Consider the following 9,818-nt stretch of genomic DNA (forward strand, 5'->3'; position numbering starts at 1 on the left):
TGATACTGAGGAGTGACTGGTATGATACTTAGCAGTGATAGAGAGAGGGAGAGGGACTGGTATGATACCGGTATGATACTGAGACGTTACACACACACACACACACACACACACACACACACACAGGGGGGACTGGTATGATACCGGTATGATACTGAGGAGTTACTGGTATGATATCGGTATGATACTGAGAAGTGACTGGTATGATACTGAGAAATGACAAAGAGAGAGAGAGAGAGAGAGAGAGAGAGAGAGAGAGAAAGGAACTTGTATAATACTAGTATCATACCAGTCACTCCTCAGTATCATACCGGTATGATACTGAGAAATGACTGGTATGATGTTTAGAAATGACAGAGAGAGAGAGAGAGAGAGAGAGAGAGAGAGAGAGAGAGAGAGAGAGAGAGAGAGAGAGAGAGAGAGAGAATGTATGATATGGGTATGATACTGGGAAATGACTGGTATGATACTGTATCATACCTGTATGATACTAGGAATTGACTGGTATGATACTGAGAAATGACTGGTATGATACAGAAATGATACTGAGAAGTGACAAAGAGAGAGAGAGAGAGAGAGAGAGAGAGAGAGAGAGAGAGAGAGAGAGAGAGAGAGAGAGAGAGAGGGAGAGAGGGAGAGGGAGACAGTTCAGTTACAGTAATAGGCAGATATACACAAAATTATGCATTATGCATTTTTTAAGATGGTTACAGCTCAAAAGGCATACTATTGTAGATAGTCTCACTGACATCAAGTGATATTGTATATAGTTTTGAGTTGCTGGGATGGGATATAATGGGGATTTTGATTGCCCGAACAAGATGTGAATATATGAACACCTCTGGCTTTTTGTCCAAAAGCTCGTAGGTCTGCTCATTTATCATACGATAGTAAAACCCTTTGATAGCATAGGATCCTCGCCCATTGATATTTCTCCAGTCATCTTCAGTGTCTGAATGAAACTCTTGAATAGCTGCAGTGCATTTCACTATATAGAAATCCACTTTTTCTTCATTGTCATTTGGTGCGGGAACAACAAAATTATCACCAACAATAAGAGCTTGACTGAGGGTGTCATAGTGTCCTTCATATGCTACATCCTCATTTATTTCGTCGTCATCGTCTTCCCCTTCTTCTGTAGGCTCCAAAATAAGGTATGTCCAGAAAGGAACGTGTGACTTGCTCACACATCTCCTCCACTTTTCCTGTTTACATGCACTACAGAAACAAGACATTGAACGTGGAGACCGAATACAGAACTTCGCATGTGATTTATGGCATCCTTTAGGAAGGACATTTGAACATGTGAAATGCAGCAGTAAGTATATCGGTCTCTCAATTTCCACACAAAATATGGCTTCATGTACTCAAACGCCCGCTACCTTATTACAATTTCAGGGTATTGTTCTTTGAAGTTGAGAAAGAGCTCCACCTACAATGAAAGACATATATGGTTAAAGAACATTGAAGAAAACTACAGGTTTTGAGGAAAACTGTTACATTACTATAAACCAGTATTTTTATTTCAAACCACTATGTTTTTTCACTTAATTGGTTAGGTAAACCAGTATATATGAACACATGTCCTTGGTACGTACCAGTGGTATATAAGTGTCAACCAGTGAAAATGTTCTGACTTCTGATGTAAACCAGTCTTTTCATTTATAACCGGTATGTTATTTACCTAACCAGTACAAGTGAGCACTTAACCACGATGTATACCATTGATAAATAAGTGTTAAAAAGAATGAACACATGCCCTTGGTACGTACCAATGGTATATAAGTGTCAACCAGTTCAAATGTTCTTACTGCTGATGTAAACCAATTTTTTCATTTAAAACCGGTATGTTATTTACCTAACCAGTACATGTGAGCACTTACCCATGATGTGTACCAATGAAAAATAAGGGTTAAAAAAATGAACACATGTCCTTGGTACGTACCAGTGGTATATAAGTGTCAACCACTTCAAATGTTCTGACTTCTGATGTAAACCAATCTTTTCATTTAAAACCGGTATGTTATTTACCTAACCAGTACATGTGAGCACTTACCCATGATGTGTACCAATGAAAAATAAGGGTTAAAAAAATGAACACGTGTCCTTGGTACGTTCCAGTGGTATATAAGTGTTAACCAGTTCAAATGTTCTTACTGCTGATGTAAACCAGTCTTTTCATTTAAAACCGGTATGTTATTTACCTAACTAGTACAAGTGAGCACTTAACCACGATGTATACCAGTGAGAAATTAGTATTAAAAGAAATTAACACATGTCCTTGGTACATACCAGTGGTATATAACTGTCAACTTGTTCAAATATTCTTACTACTAATGTAAACCAGTCTTTTCATTTCAAACCGCTATGTTATTTACTAACCAGTACATGTAAGCACTTAACCACGATGTATACCAGTGAGAAAAATGTGTTAAAAAAAATGAACACATGTCCTTGGTACGTTCCAGTGGTATATAAGTGTCAACCAATTCAAATGTTCTGACTGCTAATGTAAACCAGTATGTTATTTACCTAACCAGTACATGTTGTTAAGTATGGAGCCTGATTTACCCTTGTAATTTTCTGTGGTAAAAGCGCACATTTTTAAGGCCCCCATTATGAGGAGAAGCCATTGTGCGTGAAGGAAAATCACTCACCGGAAACCAAAATTTTCACGGACAAGAATCAGGGACAACTTTAGAGGCCTCGGGGGCGGAGGCCCCCGAGACTTTTTTTCTCCGGAATATTATGGCCGGACGGCGGCCGGAAAGTGGTCGGAAAACAACCGGTCGGTTGGCCAGTGGCCGGTAGTCAATGGCCGATGGCCGGTGGTCGGAAGTCAATGGCCGGTGGCCTGTGGTCGGAAGTCAATGGCCGGTGGCCGGTGGCCGAATTCAAAAGCCGACTTGTCTTCTCAATGGCGGCCACACATGGGCGGATTGGAGGGTCCGATTTGGACTTATTTGCACAAGGGCGGCTACACATGGCTGTCTCTCATTAGAGAGGGCAGCACTTTTGGCCTATAAAAGGAGGCCATTTCTACACACATTTCATAGTGTGAAGTTGATGCAACAAGGTGAGTGTGAGGTGGTGAGAGTGAAGCAAAGCGGGAGCTCCATTAAGGGTATAATCCCTTTGTAAACTACTTCTTGTTTTGAAGTACTAAAGCCATTGAGTGGCTGCTTTCCCGTGGACGTAGCCCACATTGGGTGAACCACGTATATCGTGTGTACTCTCTCTCTCTGTACTCTATAATCTCGTGTATATAAATCTGTCTCTCTCCAGTAAGTAATCTACTCAATTATCTATTTAGCTACGTCTTATTTCCTAACAACTGGTATCAGAGCAAGGTTTGCTCGTAGCTAAATTATCTCAAGGAAAGGATTACTTGAATTGAGTGGGAGTTATGGTGGAGGAAGGGAAGCTCAAGATTGAGAAGTTCAACGGCAAAAACTACCAACATTGGAAGATGCAGATTGAAGACTATCTCTACCAGAAGGACCTCTGTTTGCCACTAGGCGGTCTTGCGAAGAAGCCCACAACAATGGCAGATGAAGCATGGATTGTCCTTGATCGAAAGGCACTGGGAACAATCCGGTTAAGCTTGGCGTCAACGGTGGCCTTCAATGTTTTGGAGATGAAGAGCACAGAGGACTTGATGAAGTCACTTGACGACTTCTACGAGAAACCATCGGCATCCAATAAGGTATTTCTTATGAAGCGCTTGTTCAATCTAAAGATGGAAGAGAATGGTTCAGTTGCAGAACACCTAAATGACTTTAACACAAACATAAGTCAACTTCGATCAGTGAAAATCAATTTCGATGACAAAGTGCGAGCTCTCCTTATACTATCATCTCTACCGGATAGTTGGGACAGCCTTGTGATGGTTGTAAGTAATTCTATCTCTGGCACAAATACTCTTAAGTTTGATGATGTTGTGGGTGTTCTCCTTAGCGAGGAAATGCGAAGGAGAAGCACAGGAGAATCATCAAGTGCTGCACTATCAGTGGAAACAAGAGGAAGGCTTAAGGAGAGGTTCAAAAACCAAAAGGGTCGTGATCGCTCAAGGCGGAGCAAGTCACGCACAAAGTCAGTTCTTGAATGTTGGAACTGCAGCAAGAAGGGCCACGTCAAGAAGGATTGTTGGTCCAAGAAGAAGAAGGAGATAGAGTCTCAAGACAACAAGCCAACATCGGAGGCCAATGTGGCAGGTAAAGTAGAGCAAGATGCTCTAATTCTCTCATTAGAAAATGTGTCTAATTCCTGGATAGTAGATGCCGGGGCTTCATTCCATGCGACACCACGCAAGCAACATTTCCAAGACTACACCAAAGGTAATTTTGGGTATGTATACTTGAAAGATGATGAAGCTTGTGAGATTGTCGGTAAAGGTACAGTTTCTGTCAAAACTGCTAATGGAAATGAATGGAAGCTTAAAGATGTTAGGCATGTTCCTTCTCTTCGCAAAAATTTGATCTCTACAGGACAATTGGACGATGAAGGTCACAACATTGCATTCGGAAACAAACGGTGGAAGATCTCAAAGGGATCTTTGGTGGTTGCCAAGGGTGAAAAAGTCGGTACACTTTACTTGTGTACTGTTAGCACGCAACCTTCAGCTTGTGTAGCAACTACAGAAGTTGACAGTGCGGTGTGGCACTACTGACTTGGGCATATGAGTGCCAAAGGAATGCAAATCCTTCAAACAAAGAAGCTTCTACCAGGTTTGAAAGAAGTGGACTTAGATTTCTGTGAAGATTGTGTTTATGGTAAACAAAAGAGGGTAAAATTTCAAAAATCAGGAAATGAAAGAAAATATAAAAAACTTGAGTTGGTTCATTCTGATGTTTGGGGTCCTGCAAGTACACCATCACTTGGTGGCTCATTGTACTATGTAACATTCATAGACGATGCGAGTAGAAAAACATGGGTTTATGTCATGAAGAATAAATCCGATGTTTTTTCCATATTTCAAAGGTGGAAAGCCTTTGTGGAGAATGAAACAGGTACCAAGGTTAAATGCCTTAGATCCGACAATGGAGGCGAATATTGCAGCCAAGCTTTTGAAAGCTTTTGTGCTAGCAAAGGCATTCGGAGGCAAAGGAAAACCCCAAGGACACCTCAACAAAATGGGATTTTGGAAAGGATGAATAGGACAATCATGGAACGAGCACGAAGCATGCGGCTATATGCAGGCCTACCGCTTGAGCTTTGGGCGGAAGCTGTAAGTACGTCTGTGTACTTAATCAATCGGTCACCCTCAACGGCATTGGATGGGGGAGTTCCAAAAGAGGCATGGACAGGTAAACCGGTGAATTATGCATTTCTCAAAGTTTTTGGGTGTGAGGCTTTCATGCACATAGATAGAAGCCTAAGATCAAAGCTAGATGCAAAGTCCAAAAAGTGTTTCTTCATTGGCTATGGAGAAGGAGACTTTGGGTATCGCCTATGGAATCCTGAAGATGGTAAAATCTTAAGGAGTAGGGATGTAATTTTTAACGAACAAAATATGTACAAAGATTACTTGGAAAGAAAACAAACAAAAGAAACAGGTGATGAGTACATGGAGCTTGAGGACGGTGAAGACTCAAGGACTGCAAACGGTGACAATGTGCAACAACGTCAACCAAATGAGGAGCCTCAACCTATTCCCCGAAGATCTACAAGAGCAAGTAGACCTCCAGAAAGGTTTGTTCCTTCCTTCAACCATCTCTTGATCTCAGATTCTGGAGAGCCGGAATCATATGAAGAAGCTATGCAGCATGAATCCAAAGAAGAATGGACGAAGAGCATGCAAGTGGAGATGGACTCACTACATCGCAACCAAACATGGGAGTTGGTTGAGTTGCCTAAAGGTAAGCGGGCACTTCAAAACAAATGGGTGTACAAGCTAAAGGAAGAAGAAGGTGGGAAGAAAAGGTACAAGTCTAGGCTTGTGGTAAAAGGTTTTTCTCAAAAGAAAGGTATTGACTTCAATGAAATATTTTCTCCTATTGTAAAAATGAACTCAATTAGGCTTGTCTTAAGCCTTGTGGCTGCTCATGATCTAAATCTTGAGCAAATGGATGTAAATACAGCATTCCCTCATGGTGACTTAGAGGAGGAAATCTACATGCTTCAACCAAAGGGATATGAAGTAAACGGTAAGGAGAAAATGTTTTGCAGATTAAAGAAGAGCTTGTATGGTTTAAAGCAAGCATCAAGACAATGGTACTTGAAGTTTGATCGATGGATGTTGGATCATGGATTCACAAGATGCAACTCGGATCACTGCGTCTACACGGAGAATTTGGGAGATGGGAAATTCATCATCCTAATGTTGTATGTTGATGACATGTTGATTGCAAGTGCTAACATGCAGGACATCAAAGACCTAAAAGAGGAGCTGTCCAAATCTTTTTCAATGAAAGATTTAGGTGCTGCAAAGAGGATACTTGGTATGAAAATATCAAGGGACAGGACGAAGAAAACAATAAAGCTATCTCAAGAAGATTACATCAAGAAGGTACTAGAAAGGTTTGCAATGCAAAATGCAAAACCAGTTTCTACACCTTTGGCTGGTCATTTTAAACTAACGAAGGATATGTGTCCAAAGACACAAGAGGAGATAGCCTATATGTCTAAAGTTCCATATGCTTCAGCGGTAGGTTCTCTAATGTATGCTATGGTCTGGATAAGGCCAGACATTGCACATGCAGTGGGAGTTGTGAGTAGATTCATGGACAACCCAGGTAAAGAGCATTGGCAAGCTGTGAAGTGGATACTTAGGTATCTAAAAGGGACAACAACAAATGCTTTGTATTTTGGAGGAACTGATATTTTTCTAGAAGGGTATGCTAATGCAGATATGGCAGGTGACAAAGATACTAGAAGGAGCACTACAGGCTATGTGTTCACGGTTGGAGACACAACAGTAAGCTGGGCTTCAAAGCTGCAAAAAGTGGTTTCACTTTCTACCCACGGAAGCAGAGTATGTAGCAATGACGGAGGCAAGCAAAGAAATTTTGTGGCTTCAGAGATTCTTAGAAGAGCTTGGATTCAAACAAGACAATTGTGTCTTGTACAGTGATAGCCAAAGAGCTATCCATCTTGCGAAGAACTCAGCCTTTCATTCAAGGACAAAGCACATTGAGGTGAGATATCACTTCATAGGCACTGTTTTGGAAGAGGGACAGCTAAAGCTAGGAAAGGTGCATACAAGTGAAAATCATGCAGACATGTTTACAAAGGTGGTCAACAAGGAGAAGTTGAGCTTTTTCTCATCTTCAATCGGCATTCAAGGATAAGAAGCCAGAATGGAAAGCAGTCACAGGTTTGGTTTGGAGATCAGTCTCCAAGTGGGAGATTGTTAAGTATGGATCCTGATTTACCCTTGTAATTTTCTGTAGTAAAAGCGCACATTTGTAAGGCCCCCATTATGAGGAGAAGCCATCGTGCGTGAAGGAAAATCACTCACCGGAAACCAAAATTTTCACGGACAAGAATCAGGGGCAACTTTAGAGGCCTCGGGGACGGAGGCCCCCGAGACTTTTTTTCGCCTGAATATTATGGCCGGACGGCGGCCGGAAAGTGGTCGGAAAACAACCGGTCGGTTGGCCGGTGGCCGGTAGTCAATGGCCGGTGGCCGGTGGTCGGAAGTCAATGGCCGGTGGCCTGTGGTAGGAAGTCAATGGCCGGTGGCCGGTGGCCGAATTCAAAAGCGGACTTGTCTTCTCAAGGGCGGCCACACATGGGCGGATTGGAGGGTCCGATTTGGACTTATTCGCACAAGGGCGGCTACACATGGCTGTCTCTCATTAGAGAGGGAAACCCTTTTGGCCTATAAAAGGAGGCCATTTCTACACTCATTTCATAGTGTGATGTTGATGCAACAAGGTGAGTGTGAGGTGGTGAGAGTGAAGCAAAGCGGGAGCTCCATTAAGGGTATAATCCCTTTGTAAACTACTTCTTGTTTTGAAGTACTAAAGCCATTGAGTGGCTGCTTTCCCGTGGACGTAGCTCACATTGGGTGAACCACGTATATCGTGTGTACTCTCTCTCTCTCTCTACTCTATAATCTCGTGTATATAAATCTGTCTCTCTCCAGTAAGTAATCTACTCAATTATCTATTTAGCTACGTCTTATTTCCTAACACATGTGAGGGCTTAATCACGATGTATACCAGTGAGAAATAAGTGTACAAAAAATTTACTGGATATGTAAACCACTATTTTCCTTTCAAACAGATATGTTTTTTACCTATCTGACATGACAAACAGTACATGTGAACACTTGACGAGTACATGTGAACACTTAACCACTATGTATACCAGTGAGAAATAGGTGTTAAAGGATTTTTACTTGTTATGTAAACCAGATTTTTACCTAACCAGTTTATACATATCATACGCGTGTGAAAGTATGAGTCTGCAAACGTATGTTTCAACAAACATACGCGTATGATAAAAACTATGTTTCCATTTATATTCTCCTTCACATCCAATATTTATCTACTCTTACATATTCCCCTTATTTCCATTTATAACTTCCTTCATATCCGATTTCATATCTACTCTTATCAACCCATTTATAGAGAATATAGGTCATGAATGCAAATATTAGAAAACAAAAATGGATATAGTGAAGCAAGTTATTACCTGAGATTGTTCAAGAATATGCACAGGATGTTTGACATATGAATTTCTTCCAATACGCTTTCTGCACACATCCTTCTTATTGGGTGAAACACGAGTGTTAGACATCCAAAAAGAGAAGATCAACTCTTTCTCATCAGGTGTTATGAAGCCACGATCCATGGGCTGTCAAGCACACAAAGAGATTGGAAAATTGCCATCACCTGCTGGCCTCAACCGATTCTTTGCAGCTATGAAGTTCCTCGTGTGCAAATTTAGCAACTTAGATGGAGCTGAAACATTCACTTTTTAGGTAGATGTACACTCAACATTCACAAGCATTGTGGTGATGAACCTTTTAAGAAAGAGCTCCTGTCCGCTCTTGGGTAATTTGATTGCATCTATTGTGTTGTGTATGGCTTCAACGAAGGTTGTTTGTGGCCTGGGCATTTCAAGGTCTCCAAGAGAAGGATGATTGACAAACTTGCACAAAATATCTGAGCGTGATGCAACATCGAGGGCCTTTGTACGCTCATTGAAGAGCATAACAAGGTCATTGCAAATTCTTTGACGCTTTGCATCATCAGCACCATTTTGATCATTATCTTCCTCATGTGCTACCTGCTCAAGCTTGTTCTTAGCACGCTGCTCCCTCTTTCTCCTAGCATGATATTCCTTGACCGCATCAACAGCATACCTAGCACACAGTTCACAGTGAGGCTGAGAGCAGTCACATACAGTGTGAGATTCTTGATCCATGCTAGAGAGGGAGAGATTGAGCGAGGTGATAGGCCTATAGAGAGCAAGAGCAGTATATGACAGCAATAGATGTGTGATAGGCCTACAAAGTAAAACAACAATCTGTGCTCCTACAAAGAGAGTTAGAGAGAGACAGGAAAACGAGAGAGCGGGAAGACAAAGAGCTGGCTGACGTGCATAGTTAAGAGCTACAGAGCCATCTTCTATATTTGAAAAAGAGACATGGAAATAGTAATGGTGTAAAGAGCTGGCTGACATGCATAGTTAAGAGGTACAGAGCCATCTTCTATATTTAACAAAAAGCTGTGGAAATTCTATATTTAATTAAAAATCTGTTCAAAAGAATATATCGAATTGAACTAATAGAGATGGTTTTATGTACCGGTTATAAAACCTCTGTCCGGGACAAGGTTTTTGGTCCACCTATTCATGCATCCACCCAT

This window comes from Adiantum capillus-veneris, chromosome 2, assembly GCF_014529385.1.
Source record: "Adiantum capillus-veneris isolate H3 chromosome 2, ASM1452938v2, whole genome shotgun sequence".
NCBI lineage: Eukaryota > Viridiplantae > Streptophyta > Polypodiopsida > Polypodiales > Pteridaceae > Adiantum > Adiantum capillus-veneris.